Source organism: Periplaneta americana, chromosome 2 (genome assembly GCF_040183065.1).
Source record: "Periplaneta americana isolate PAMFEO1 chromosome 2, P.americana_PAMFEO1_priV1, whole genome shotgun sequence".
Lineage (NCBI taxonomy): Eukaryota > Metazoa > Arthropoda > Insecta > Blattodea > Blattidae > Periplaneta > Periplaneta americana.
Window position 1 is genome coordinate 24,524,151 of NC_091118.1, and position 15,488 is coordinate 24,539,638.

Genomic DNA, 15,488 nt, shown 5'->3' on the forward strand with positions numbered 1-15,488 from the left:
ATCACTTAAAATAACATTTGAAATTAATCTAATTTGTATCTTAAAACTAAGATCGAACTAAAACCCACGAGTATATGTTCATATCTGCACAAGTACCTTTCAAATTACACTCATTTCGCTGTCAACTCACTCACTGCACTGGAACTACGACACATTTCACTGATTCTATCCTGATTTCACTAACACTTCAAAAACATTTCACTGTTCAAATACTTTGCACTGCCACTATAAACTATAAAGCTTCACTGACAGGAACACGTTTCACTTACACAGCACACTTCACAGCACATTATTAGATAACTTAAAAAAATACAAGGTATATGAGTGAAGATTGTAGCAAGTAATGTGCACCTGAAGAATGAAGTACGCTTAGCAAAGTGGGGAAACAGGTTATCAGTTAGGGCCTTTCTTTTGCACTTGGCTACGAAATTAATTAGTTGTCTTTTACACCAGTGAATTCAGAATGTTTGATTGTATAGGCATGGAAAGTTTTATTTCAATCTGAGCACTAAAAGCCTAGAAATATTGAACTAAACTTTTGTACTGAAATTGTTTAATCGCACAGGCATCACTACCCAGTTCCCTGAAGCACAGATGGGATCAGTCTGAAGAATTGCAGTGGGCCTACTCTTTCGGAGGCGCGGATTTTCGGCTTTGCGGGGGTTGTTAGTCTTGTTTTCTCGATCGTTTTTCATCTCTAATAATTGTTCTTCCTTTGACACATATTGTCAAGTGAGATGTACTGCCTGATAATAGATGTAGATATTAGTCTGAACCTCAATCAGAAGTTTCAATAATTAGTATATATTGTCAATATTGAGCATTGTATTCAGCTGTAATGTCTTTCTAATATCCAGAAAATTATGTATCGATTGATTATTACATTATAACAAGAAAGAAGAATCGTCATAAATGTGAATTATTGTTATTGGTTGTTACGCTTATAAATATGGTTGCTGTTTAATAATCTTGCCTAGTGAGATGCTTATCACGAAAGTGACAATTTTGTTCTGGAAACTTCAACAAGAAATAGATACGTTTGGAATAAATAATTATATTTTGATGAATTCCGTGAGTTGCTTAATGAGCGGTTAAAACGATTTAATAAAACATTGAAAGTACAATGTATAGTATCATTATGATAAAGAAGATACGTTGATTTAAAGCACATTTGTCTCAGAATACTCAGAATCTGTAGTAGACACTGTTCTTTTTATCTCGACAACAGAAACTCAAAAAGGAGGCTCATCGCTCCAGAAACGTTTCTTGGAGTGTAACCGATGTTACAAAAGTGTGGCATTCTTCCTTCTTCATCATAATAAGGAGGGTAACTTAGCATATCATAATATCATCAGGTAATTATCTTTGCTTATAACGGATTTTATAAGCAATTGTTAAGAAATTATAGGGCAGGAAGCACTAGAATATTTGTTTCTGTTCTATTGAACCACCTGGTTATTTAGAAATTAGTGAAATATAACAATCGAGTCACCTAGAATCAATCCTCATTTTCTTCAAATTATGAAATATTGGATTAAGATGCAGAATTTTACAGGGAATATGATAAAAAATCACCGTTAGGAGTCTAACTTCACTAGTTTTGTGCGAGATCGTGCGTATTTGCTTGCTTTCCGCACAGTACCAATACGCGGTAAGTGTGAAATACCACATTCAGTATTCCCAACGTAACAGACATAACAATTTCCCTCTTCTTACCGCTTAAGCGCGACATTCATTTTACTGCTTTAGGCTTTTAACATATTATTTTTAGAGACGTTTAACATAGTAATAATTATAAACTGGAAACTTACCACTGCAATTTCGCCTAAATTGCACTGTTAATTATTGTTTTTAAATATTTGTAAAAATTAAGTAAACTCTACAACACCACAAAAGTTACTGCATTTGTAATGCAAGTAACATTAAGGAAGCCGTGAAAAAATCAACAAAATTCCAGATGCCGATGTTATTACTGCAATATGTTATATAAATAATATTGTTAAAATATTAAAATGAAAAATAAATCATTACATAACCTTACCGTTTGTTTTAAGTTCGCATTTATACACTGGGGGAAAAAAAAGACAGACGTATATCACGGCCTGCTGGAGTATAGTAAACACAGAAAACATTTTATAGGAACAATGTTGAAAATAGATATATTTGTTTTCCAAAGTTGCCGTCATTGAACAGAAACCAAGATGGAGATTTCATTGCAACTAATTAGAAATTCCTCTTTCAGATATGTAATATACGATCTTCGCACAAAATAATGTACGATACACGAGCGGTATGTTTGTTTTCATGTTCTCGGAAATTAAAAAAGCTCAACTACGTTTCGGTTTTTTCAATATTTTCCTCGAACATGAAAACTTCAACATACCGCTCTTGTAACGCATATTACTATTTCTTCCTTTATGACAAATCATATTTTTGGATAAAGTTCAGTTTGATTCTACGCGACTCAAATCGTGACAAGATCTGTAGTTTCTGGTTTTTCTTGATACAATTTTTAATCAGCATTATATTAAGAGTAGCATAAATTATAATGAACTAATTTTATTTCTAGATTTTGATCTTGTAAAATATAATTTAAACAATTTTAATCATCCTGGTTGAAATCGCTTTTTCGATATAGAATTATTGTTAAAATGACAAAATTTATTTAAAAATCCAAAACATTAGTGAACGATACTTTATATTTAACACCAACGTAATATCGTCGTTGTTCCTGCAATAACTCCTATGTGAAGAATATAAAATTATTCAGTAGGAAGAAAAATACATTTGTTCACTCTATGATAGTAGTATATAGGAGACTGTGAATTCTTAAATTTGCGCAAGAAAGTCGACTTCTGTAAATCTTTTGGCCTGCATAAAAATATTTGAAGAGATCTAACAATTGCAGCACTCATAGGTTCAATAGCTATTTTCAGGCATCATACATATGGACCATGACTAATTCGCATCTCCTTGACATTACTTCGTTTAATATCATGTATTTCAATATAATTCAAATTGTTATTTTTCACTCTAACAACAATGTATCACTAAGCCTCAAGCCATTTACTCTATTGTTTATTGTTTATTGTTAATAAAATAACATTGACAGAAATACAATCTTAGTTCTTCCCTGAAGGAGTAAAAAACTCGTGCTCAGGGAGATATCTAAACACAAAGATAAACACAAAGATAATTTTTTGACACAACTGGGTCAAGAAAAAAAAATTACAGGATTAAATTAAATTTAAAAATACAATTTCAATTTTAACAATTTAAGTCATACAAATACATATATATATATATATATATATATATATATATATATATATTAAATCAATATGTATTCTTTAAAAATTAAATTCCTAACGCTATTTTTTTAAATTCCTGGTACTCTTTGTCGATGACAACCTGTAGTGGTTACAGGAATAAATTAAATCAAAATCAATTACATATAGGAAATTTTATTATTTGCTGTATCACTATTTAAGTTATTTAATAGAACAAAAATCTGAAAATCGATAAATATGTCACATAGGAGTTATTGCAGGAACAACGACGATATAATATACAGTCGAACATCTATAGCTCGATTTTTCGATATCTAGAAGTAAATTTAATTTCCCGACGGAATCATGTATAATTTACATATAGTAGTTCTATAGGTTGTTTAAAAAATACGGGGCATAATTTCAGGTATGTATTTCCCACATGTAGACAATCAAAATAGTTCATTACAACATGTGTCCGGAAATGCTTCATTTCCGAGTTATGGCCTTCACAACATTGAAATTCACCGGAACGTTTTTCTTTCCGCAGGTCGTTGCCGTCAAATGAGACATTAAGAGGGCACTCTGACAGTTCATTCCGAGGCGAAGGTTACATTCAGTGTTGTGTAGGCGTATTGGATCGAAGGTTTCCTGATCGATGGATAGGTAGAGGTGGCCCAATTGCTTGGCCTCCACGCTCACCTGATCTGAACCCTCTCGATTTCTACTTGTGGGGCCATTTAAAATCATTGGTTTATTCGTCTCCGGTGCCTGATTTGAAATCCCTTCGGAATCGAATTGTGGCATGTTCTGAGGACATACGCAATACTCCTAGAGTTTAGGATCGTGTTCGCAGGTCAATGAGACATCGATGTGAGGTCTGTATTCAAGCAGGAGGTTTACATTTTGAACATCTTCTGTAATGACAACGACCTGCGGAAAGAAAAACGTTCCGGTGAATTTCAATGTTTTGAAGGCCATAACTCGGAAATGAAGCATTTCCGGACACATGTTGTAATGAACTATTTTGATTGTCTACATGTGGGAAATACATACCTGAAATTATGCCCCGTATTTTTGAAACACCCTGTATATATCTAGAAGTTTATTACTTGATTTTTTTTTTCGATATTTCGATGAATATTTCTCTTCTCATTAGAAAATACATATTCTTTGTCTCGGTTTAAAGTGAAAATTACAATTATTTACGCATGTGCAACCAAAATTTTAATGAATGCGATGAAATACTATTACTTATAATAAGCATTTTTTATTAGTATTTTACTTCCTTTGAAATTGTCCTCTAGGAATGAACCCATTAGTACTAATCTTACCCCTTCAATCACTACAACCAGGTATAACACAATGAGACCACTGCGAAGACATAATGGCAAATCTTTAGCATTAGTCTTCTCAAACTTTATTATGACTTGCTAAAATTGTCATTTTGAAAAGCAAAGAAATATTTTATGGACAACCTCGACTACTCTTTGTTGAAATTTAAGCGGTAATAATTGAAGACCTCCATCGAAAAAGGGTATATCATCAAACTAGTGAAATATGTGACCTCAGTAGAAAAAGTAATTTTAAAGCATTAATTTATAACAATAAATGAATGCATCCAATAGTTGAATATACTTGTATTCTTGGTTAATCAAATGGTTCTGCATGTTACCGTTAAATCCGAAATCAGTTAAAACCAGTTTCAACTAGTAAAAACTAGTTTTAAAAACGTATATACATAGAAAGCGAGTCTTCGTAAGATCTACAATCAATGAGAGGTTAGGTTTGGTTTGTTTTAGGTTTTTGGTTTTCTTAGGCTTTTATCAAACAAAAACCTAAACTTATCAAACCTTACCTGCCATTGATTCTAGATCTTACAAAAAACTCGCTTTCTATATACCTATATTTGCTTAAAATTGTTTTTACTAGTTGAAACTGGTTTTGACGGATTTCGGGTTTTAACGGTAACAGGCATAACGAAATATACGTCTGAATTATTTTCTTTTCTCCTGAAACGTTGTATTATAGATTTGTTGGTTACACCTTTATTCGAGGGAGGTCTTCAGTTATCATCAATGATAATTTATGGTAATGGTTTTTTTTCATCTTTTCTATATCTCGAATTTTCGATAACTCGAAGTATTACTAGTTTCCGGAAGTACTTCGAGATACCGAAGTTCAACGAAATAATAGGTAATAATATATTTATTTTATTTTGATGCAACATATCACTACAGAGTTATTGCTAAAGCAGAAAACACAGCAAATGTTAAATTGATAATATAGTCAAATAGTAATTTTTTAAAATTAGAATCCTTACAGGTCTGTATGACATCTTCAATTTTGTATTTCAGATAATTATTATGTGTCATTAATCATTGTAATTCTTTATTTGTTATTGAGCTTAAAATAAGATAGATTTCAAAATTCTTAAACATTTAATTTCATTTTATCCCCAGATGTGCATGATGAAAGAGAAAATCATACCAATCGTTTTGATGCTGATGGTCTCATCATCACATGTGATCAGTCAGGATTTGACAATGGAACAACGCCACGTTGTTCGGTGTTTGGGTCACATATTGCACGATTACTTCACACCGAATCAACTTCTACAAGTCTCAATCCCAAATTTCAAGTCTGGAGTTACAAATAATATCACCAGAGAATTGCTCCCAAAGAATGACATTTTGTACATGGTAGAAATGTTTCTAGAAAACGTAAATGAAGAGACAGCTCTCACTCTACAAATCTCCAGCCCAATCCAAAAGACTTTAAGAATGCCAAATGCTATGAAGACTCACGTTTATGTTGTATTCTTGTGGCCTCTGACTGATGGTGATGATGTAATGGACACTCTGGTAGAGCAAGTAACTGAAATGAAAGAAAGTTCGTCATGGAATACGAGGGCACGTTTTATTTTTGTTGTAAGTGTAACAACAATCGCGAATCCTCTACAATTGATCTTCAAGATATTTGATGAAATATGGTTCAGTACTATGTTCATAGATATGATAGTTTTGATTCCCACTTCAGACGAATTCCACAGCATTGACGGAGTTACGACAAACATTAAACTTTCCTACATAAATATTTATACTTGGTTTCTGTACCAGAAAAACGGAAGATGCAAAAATGTTGAGAATATAGTTCTTGTAAATCGGTGGTCTATGGAGAAAGGAGGAAGTTTTCAGAATAAAGACAATTTATTTCCTGATAAAATCCCTAGAAACTTCTACGGATGCAAGTTTCCAGTATCTACATCAAGCTTTGAACCTCTGATCTCATTATCGTCGACGTCTAAACGCGAAAACCTTGATGGGTATTACAGTTTAGAAGGACTTGAAATAGATATTATTCAGCTTATTCTCTCAAGGATGAATTTCAGCGTAAGATATCGGAAACCACCTCCTAGCAATTATTCTGTTTACGACAAAATTTACGTATCTGTAAAGGACTTGTTTTATCGACATTCTGATCTAACTTTTGGTACCCAACCGATCAATGAAGTAACAGACACGTACGCTGATCATACTTTCCCATACAGATTTACTCTTTACAAATGGTATGTACCTTGTGCAGTTCAAAAATCTCGAACTGAGAAAATATCAGAAATATTTTCACCTATGGTATGGCTGATCATGGCGCTTGTTTACTTCTGTGTAGGCGTTGCTATGTGGCTTTTTTCGAAACGCTTCTCAAGTCTCTTCGAACATGAACTTCACCATAATATATCAGAATGCTTCTTGAATTTGTGGTGTGTGTTTTTGGGAATTTCTGTTCCTTCCATGCCTAGAACAATAACTTCGAGGACATTATTCCTGTCATTTGTTGCGTATTCATACGCCATGAACACAGTGTTTCAGTCGTTTTTCACCAGTTACCTTGTTGACCCAGGACTTGAAAAACAGATCACTACTCTTGATGAATTGGATGAATCTGGCATTGAAATCGGGTACGACCCTTCAATAGATGAAATAATCAACAAAAAAACTGATATTACAGTAAAGAAAATTCTAGACAATGGAAAACGCTGCATTCTGGGTACAGATGAATGTCTGAAAAGATTATTACAAAAGCATGACTTTGCAATGTTGATGTCAGAGGTCGAATTTGAATTGGATTTACTGATGTCAAATTATAGCGCAAATGATCCTGTATGCACCCTTAAAGAACATTTTGCAAATCTGATGATCACAACGCATCTCATGAAGGGCAGCATCCTTCTAGAACGCTTTGATGATGTTATTATGAACGTTGTGGAGTCAGGTCTTCTGATCAAACTGGAAATGGATTTCTTTGCAAAATTAAGGTCGCAATCAGTTGCAAGAATCAAAGATCGTGATTGTGATGATAATATGGATATAAACTATTTTGTTTTTACTTTATCTCACATGCATTTCGCATTCTGTTTTATTGGTGTAGGGTACGTCACAAGCTTTCTTGTGTTTTTAGTAGAGTTAATCCGTTAAGGTGACGAGCTACTGAATGTTTGTAATTTATACAATTTTCACTTTATCTTCTTGAACATTTTACATAGATTAAATATTGCCAAAATAAATGCTAACAACTTTTCTCAAACTTCCATGTTGAAAAATGTGCCCAGAAAGAAATTATCAGCCACCGGCGTAGCTCAGTTGGCTAAGGCGCTTGCCTGCCAATCCGGAGTTGCACTCGGGCATGGGTTCGATTCCCTCTTGGACTGATTACCTGCTTGGGTTTTTCCGAAGTTTTTTCCAAACGTAAGGCTAATGTCAGGTAATCTATGGCGAATCCTCGACCTCATCTCGTCAAATACCATCTATAATCTTTTCGCTGTAAGAAAAATCCTAATGTACGTGACTGAAGTGAGGCTTCATTGGCCACTGTTTGGCGCCATAGATTCTCAGTACGTGTTCCCGCCTACTGTTGTACATTCTGTTTCATGTTAAACATTTCCCGTTACTCGTCAAGTAGGCCTAACCTCACTACTATGCATTCGTTTGCTTAGGAAACATTTACTTTATAATTACTGCAATTAAATTATTTTAAGTCTTATATCTTCACAATGGATAGTTGAGGATAAAGAAGCCATACTTCAGTACCACGTGCTTACGTGAACAACAACGAACTCAAGTGACGCCAGCTTGTTGCAAGAACAGACTACCTCGGTATTACTGTTGGTATTCATCCGCGTTCATAGTACATAACAAAATATAAAAGTAGCTTTTCTTTTACATAGCGTTTTACACGAGTGAAGTTAAATGTTTCATCGTATTTAACAACTAGAATTCAATTTTTTATTTTCAAATAATACAAGATTGTGGTTTTCAAATACGAACTATATTTTCCTGCGTCCTGTGAGTGTTTCGACTGGGAGCCAATCACTGGTATGACAGCAACGTGCTTATGTTTACATTAGGATTTTTGTTACAGCGAAAACAGTATAGCTATCACTAATCCCATGGACGCTAAATAATCTAGTAGTTGATACAGTGTAGTTACATAAACTAAAAAAAATATTAAATTTTTTATTTGGAAATAATTTATATTTTTAGCGGATATTTATCTGGACCTCACATACAGATAATCAATTTCCTAAAAGTTTAAAACGAAGATAAGATTACCTATAATGAAATGGTGCATTGGTTTTTCCCAGGTCATTATACTTCATTGCTAAACAAAACACTACTTTTAATATTCGTTTGATATTTTGGAGGTTTTTCAACTTCACTGCACGACATGAAAGTCACAGCTTTCTTAGTAATAATCATGTGTACATGAATACGGTACAGCATTTTTTTAATGTCCTTATAATTTTTTTCTAATTGCAATATTCAACTAATTATTAAAGTTTACAATTTTAGACGTTTTGCAACATTGCTGGATAGGGAGGAGTGGGTTTATAGGTACACAGTACAGCTTTTTTTTTAACATCCGGCCAGAGGCCATTTTCCGAAATATTTCTGTTTTTCAGGTTTTCAGTTTTCTGTTTCTGTTTACTAACTAACACAACACCCATGCCCGAGGCGGGACTCGAACCCACAACCCTTCGGACCAAGCCGTAGAGTCATTGCGTGCCTCTACGGCTTGCGCCACCCGGGTCGGCCGAATTTCATGCACAGACCTGTTGTGAATACATGTGCAAAGTTTCATTTTACTCTAGGTTTAACCATTCAGGAGATATCTTATTAATAATAATCATATATGTAAATGAATGCAGCATGTGTGCAATGTTTCACTATTCTATGTGTAAATCATTCAGAAGATATCTTATTTCTAGTAAGTTGAAATGTAAAAACTCTGATTTCATGTAAAATAACTTCTGAAGTTTATAAGACGCATTCTTGATATACGTGGTATAGTCATTAAGTTCTAATACTGAGCGCATAGTGGCGTTGTGGTGCACTATAGCGCATAGGTGGCGCCATGGTATGATACCTTGTCAGTTAGTCTCTCGACCCAACAAGAGACAGTTGAGTGCATGCACTGTAAGCAGAACTACGGTCTTTGTTGTGACGGTGATTTGAATGCGCGCGTCGGAACTCGAGTATGTTGCAGTTTGAGCAACGGGCAAACGTCACGTTCTGTCAGAAATTAGGCGAAACTGCTATAACCGATCATAACTGGAGACGAAACATGGTGTTTCCTTTACGATCCGCAACTGAAGCGACAATCCGCCACCTGGAAAACGCCATTATTTCCACGACAGAAAAATCCGCAACTAGACAGGTCAAAAGGCAAGGTGATGCTTTAACAGTTTTTTTTATTCAAATGGAATTGTTCACATAGAATTCATCCCACAAGGTGCAACTGTAGAGAAGATCCTCTACAAAGAGATTCTTGGCCGTTTAAGCAATTCAATTCGTCGTAAGCGTCCTGAGCTTTGGCATAGGAAGAATTGGCTGTTGCTACACGACAACGCCCCTGCACATCGCTCATCCTTGTCCAAGAGGAACTTGCAAGGCAACAGGTCGCTGTTTTGCCACACCCTCCGTACTCACCTGATCTCGCACCATGCGATTTTTTTTCTCTTTCCCCTCATGAAATCAATCCTACGAGGGCGTAATTTTTATGCGGCCGAAAAGGTCATGACTGCCACAAGAGAAGCCGTACGGCATCTTCCTGCCAACATCTTTCAGCGGTGCTTCCAGCAGCTACACCAACGTTGGCAGACGTGCATAGCGGCCAACGGTGACTATATTGAGGGAGGATGTCGATCTACTTAAGTGTACGCCGTGTCACGCGGCATCTTCTGAGACATCCAGATTCTTGTGGGTGCCTACCTTTCAGGCGTCAGTGTCAGAACTTAATGACTGTACCACGTAGTAACCTCTTATATGAGATAAACTGAATTTGTAACTTAGAATAAAGACATCGGAATGAAATTTTAATTATAGTAGGTCTATTCCTCAAGAAACCGCAGGTGTTTTGGCACCATATTAAAAACAAAAAAATGACGAAAATTGACCAAAACTCAGTAGTTTAATGTAGGTAAGGTGAAGTTGCCCACTTGTTCTTTATGGATATAACTCTGGAAAAATAAATGTTTATTAATTATATCCACTACAGTTCGTCAGGGGTCATCGAATGGACTTATTGCTTCCGATCATTCAGGGGGGCTTGTTGTTGGGAGGCGGATATCATCTCCATGGAATAATAAAATTTAATGGAACTTTATTTGGTAACAAAAACACACAGCAGCATTCCAATGCCCATAAGTTTCTCTTCGCCACTCTTGTACTAAGTAGAGTAAACTGACAAATGAGAATAGAATACAGGGCGAACAAAGGAGTAAAGAAAAAAACAGAAGAAAAGAAAGAAGGACAAAATTAAAGCGAGAGAGATGGATGTATCTATACTAATAATAAATCTGTAGCCAAAAGTTTTCTGGTAATTTTCAATTTTCCAAACATAATTGATGTTAACATGTATAATTAACCATCCTGAAACCGAAAATCGCTTTTTTGACAATTTTGTTTGTATGTCTGTCTGTCTGGATATTTGTTACCTTTTCACGCGATAATGGCTGAACCGATTTATATGAAAATTGTAATATGAATTAAGTTCGTTGTCACTTAGATTTTAGGCTATATGGCATTCAAAATATTTTATTTAAAAGGGGGGTTATAAGGGGGCCTGAATTAAATAAATCGAAATATCTCGCTTATTATTGATTTTCATGAAAAATATTAGATAACAAAAGTTTCTTTAAAAATAATATCCGATAAGTTTTATTCTATACAAAATTTTTATAGGACTGATATTTAATTAGATAAATGAGTTATAAAATTACAATAACAACGCCATCTAAGGCGCTGTACTGAAATAAAAACAAATGATTCGTCTATAAGGGGCCTTGGACAACAACAATCGAAAGCTATTAAACATAGCCTAAGAGAATGTTTCTGTGTTTGTATGAAGTAATATCGGAAGCTAATTAATTGTTTAATTATTATTTCACCATTGGAAAGGGTAGTTTCTCTAGATGGACATACAGTAATTCTACAATGTTATTACAGTAACTCTTGAAACATAAGCAAGTAATATAAAGTATACACATTAAAACTAAATGATATGTCAATATTCATTAAACTATGGTTGCATGTAATAACAATTAAGAAACATGTTAAAGGAATTGTCATTGCACCAAATGATTGCTCCCTGGACCAAAATGACCGATTTTTAATTATTTAAATACAATTTAAATTAAGTAACATATTAAACGATTTATCCTTCTCTCAAACACGAATGTTCCCTGGATCAAACGTCCTATTTTAATTATGTAATTACTTTATATTTATTTCTAACGGGTGCAGCGGAGCGCACGGGTACAGCTAGTAAAATAATAAAGAAGCTATCACATTTTTTACTTATTCATAAACTGCATTATTTAAGTAAATATGTCTAATTAATGTGTCACAAATTTACATGCAAATAAAACAACTTTATTAATATTGAAATAACTCCATGTATCAGTCACACTTTTTTTTCGGATACGCAACTTAAGGGGAGAAGTAGCCTACGCCATTGATATGCAAAAATTTAGTGTAAGTCATTCTTTTTTATATATCTCAGCTACTATAAAAATAAATAAACAACATTTTCATGCCTAATATACACACATTACATTTCATAAAACATTATTCATAATATTAAAGTAGCTAATAGTTAGTTGTAAAAACAATGTCAAATTTGTATAATTTTTTTAGAACCGTAAGGGATTTACATAATAAAATATACAAAAATATCCGCATGATTTTTTTACTGGAATGTTTTAAAGACTTACATGAACAACATAATCTAGGATCTTTTACCTATTCCGTCAGGAAATATTGTTTTCTTAATAATATTTTTTTTAGAAAAAATTATTTCTTGAGGGAATAGGTAAAAGATCCCAGACTATGTTTAAAAGATTTCAATAAAAGAATCATGCAGATATCTAATTAATTGTGTATTTTCTTATTAAATGCTTTACGGTTGTAAAAATTATGCAAATTTGATATTTTTACAGGTAATTATTAGCTATTTTAATATTCTGAATAGTGTTTTATAAAGTGTAATGTATGTATATTAAGCACGAAAAGTTTGATTCATTTAGCTTTTATAGTAGCTGGGATATAAAAAAATGAATTTCACTAAATTTTTGCAGGCCAATGGTGTACCTCCTCCCTTAACGTTACATTTTTTTTATGTAGTTCCAATGTCATGCAGATAAGATTGCTGTCTTTGTAACATCTAACATATGCTACGGATTACCTAGGATTATAGGGGAGCGAACTTATCTATGAGGAAAACAAACAGAGATTTCGCTTCCAGCTGTTTACATGAGATAACATTTATCGCTATGATTATTTACAGCGTTAAATGCTTTCCTTTATCAAGTCATATCGTAACGAGAATGTAAATAAGATTAAGCTTCTTCAACAGGTGGCACTATTATTTAGTTTTTCGCTTTATAGGGAAATTACTGTACTGTAGGAAGAAACAGATTATTTCCAAATCTTCATTTGTTTGCGACTATTTGTTCTGTGCAGACAATATTTTCACCGAATAAACTCCCTTGAATATTTAATCCAGAATAATCATAAATTGAGACGCTGGATGCAATAACAGCTTAAGCTGAAAAGTCATGTTTTGAGAAAAACAATTTCAAAGTATTATGACAATGTAGAAACTTTAGTAGTAAATATACTCGCTTCATTTGTTTTGTGTAATATTTTAGACTGTATAAATCACTGAAATCCAATATCTGTTATAATTTAAACACAACCCATTTTTAAATATTTGTAAATAAAGTATAGAAAACTTAAGTCGTTATTGCATAGAAAGTCTGAGCCTTCTTCAATTAGAGTACCTAGGCATTAAAACCGGTAGAAAAGTATTATTTCTCTAACATACACCAACTTCATTGAATAAATAAGAAACAATAGTACATTAAGGTTTCAGTTTATCTACAGTAATCTCACTAGAGGTTTTGATTTATCTAAACAAAATCAAAGCTCGAGTGGGATTTAATTGACTATTACACGATTAGAAGAAAGTATATAACGATTAGAAGTAACGAAGTACTCCAATACAATAAAATATTAATTGACGTACGAAAATACAACTGTCTTCAAATGTATTATTGTACCATTTCAACATTACAAATATTACGCTAGATTGCATGCTAGATGGCAGTAGTGTGTTATGATTAGCTGTTTTCTTGTTATCAGTTGTGCCAACTATGGAATCTTCATTGAACTCTGTAGACTGTTACTAGTCCATAAAAGCTTTGTTGATTCAACTTCATTTTTATTAAAACAGTTGCATTCCACTTCAATTATCCGGATCCCAGTAATCAGCGTCACTTGACAGATAATTTTTAATAAATCTTAGTATTAAACAATCTCTGATATGTGACTATCCATAATATCATATAGCAGACTTTATAACATAACCTAAATAATATAAACAAGTGTCAGAAAAGTTTTATTTAGGGATGATGAAATAAACAAGAAAAGTTTTAATTAACGATGATGACATAAAAAATATACATGAATCATTTTACAAGGAATAATTATTGAAAGTGGAATTTTCAAATTTGAATGTTTCAGTGGTTAGTGGTTCAGTTGATATTATATTTGACGTGTGCGTAAAAGAAGTGAACTCGTTGATATATATGGCGTATTTCTCAACTCATTCAGGATTTCCGAACGGTGCTCTTCATTTATTTGTAAATAGGGATTCAGGGAAGATGCATAGCTATGATCAGTGATCTTTATTAATTCTTGTTCTTGAATGCCAATGCGAGTCATATTTGAAACTGCTGTGCATCGACTGGAGTGGTTTGTAATTTTCTGTTTTTTTTTTTTTTTTTTTTTCACGTCCAGATTAATTGTCTTACTAAAATGCTAAACTATCTTGAAAATCTATTATTGTACCATCTCATCATTACAAATATTCCGCTAGATGACAGTAGTGTGTTATGATGAGCTGTTCTCTTGTTACCAGTTGTGCCAACTATACAATCTTCATTGAACTCTCTGAACGATTACTAGCCAAGAAAGCTTTGTTGATTTAGTTTCATTTTTATTAAAACGGTTGCATTCCACTTCAATTATCAATCAATACGTGACTATCCATAATCCCATACAGCAGGAGCTATAACGTAACCTAAATAATATAAACAAGATAAATGGTAGAAAAGTTGTAATTAATAAAGATGAATGATTTTAAAGGGTACAGTTATTGAAAGTGCAATGTTGGTAAACAAAGGAAAAATGCTAGGGACGTGATAAAAACAAATGCTAGGGAAGTGATAAAAATTGTGGATATGCAGTCATGATTGGTTGAAACACGTCGTTCCGTACCGTTTTATTGGTCAAAAGTAGTATGACGTAGTAAAAGTGTAGGTAATAGTCAAAATAATACACATTAAGAATGTTTAGCCGATAAGTCCTTGTATTTTTATGGAAATATACAGTAGAAGCCAAATAATATTTGTTTTAAATTTCCAACAAGAAAAATATGTAGAAGATGTATTAAGAAAATCAGTTCTGCAACTATTCTACAGACGAAAAATCCTTTACTGTAGATCAAATATTCTTATTCATGGTCACTGATTTTACTTTCAGGATGGTATTCATCCAGCACTGGTTCAGAATCCAAAATATTTTGAAGAGATCATGCATTTTCTGGTTTCAAGAATTTCAATAGTGAAATACATTTTTCTTTGATAATTTTAAGCCAGGA

The 15,488-nt window shown here is 33.3% G+C and overlaps 1 protein-coding gene across 1 annotated transcript in view; it reads right to left on the reverse strand.

Moving 5' to 3' along the window:
• Positions 1 to 15,488, reverse strand: part of LOC138716308 (uncharacterized) — a 145,119-nt gene that overhangs the window by 35,990 nt on the left and 93,641 nt on the right. The window contains exon 2 of the mRNA XM_069849257.1: positions 6,077 to 6,146. The gene's annotated coding sequence lies outside the window, so the exon portion shown is untranslated. The remainder of the gene's footprint in view (positions 1 to 6,076; positions 6,147 to 15,488) is intronic.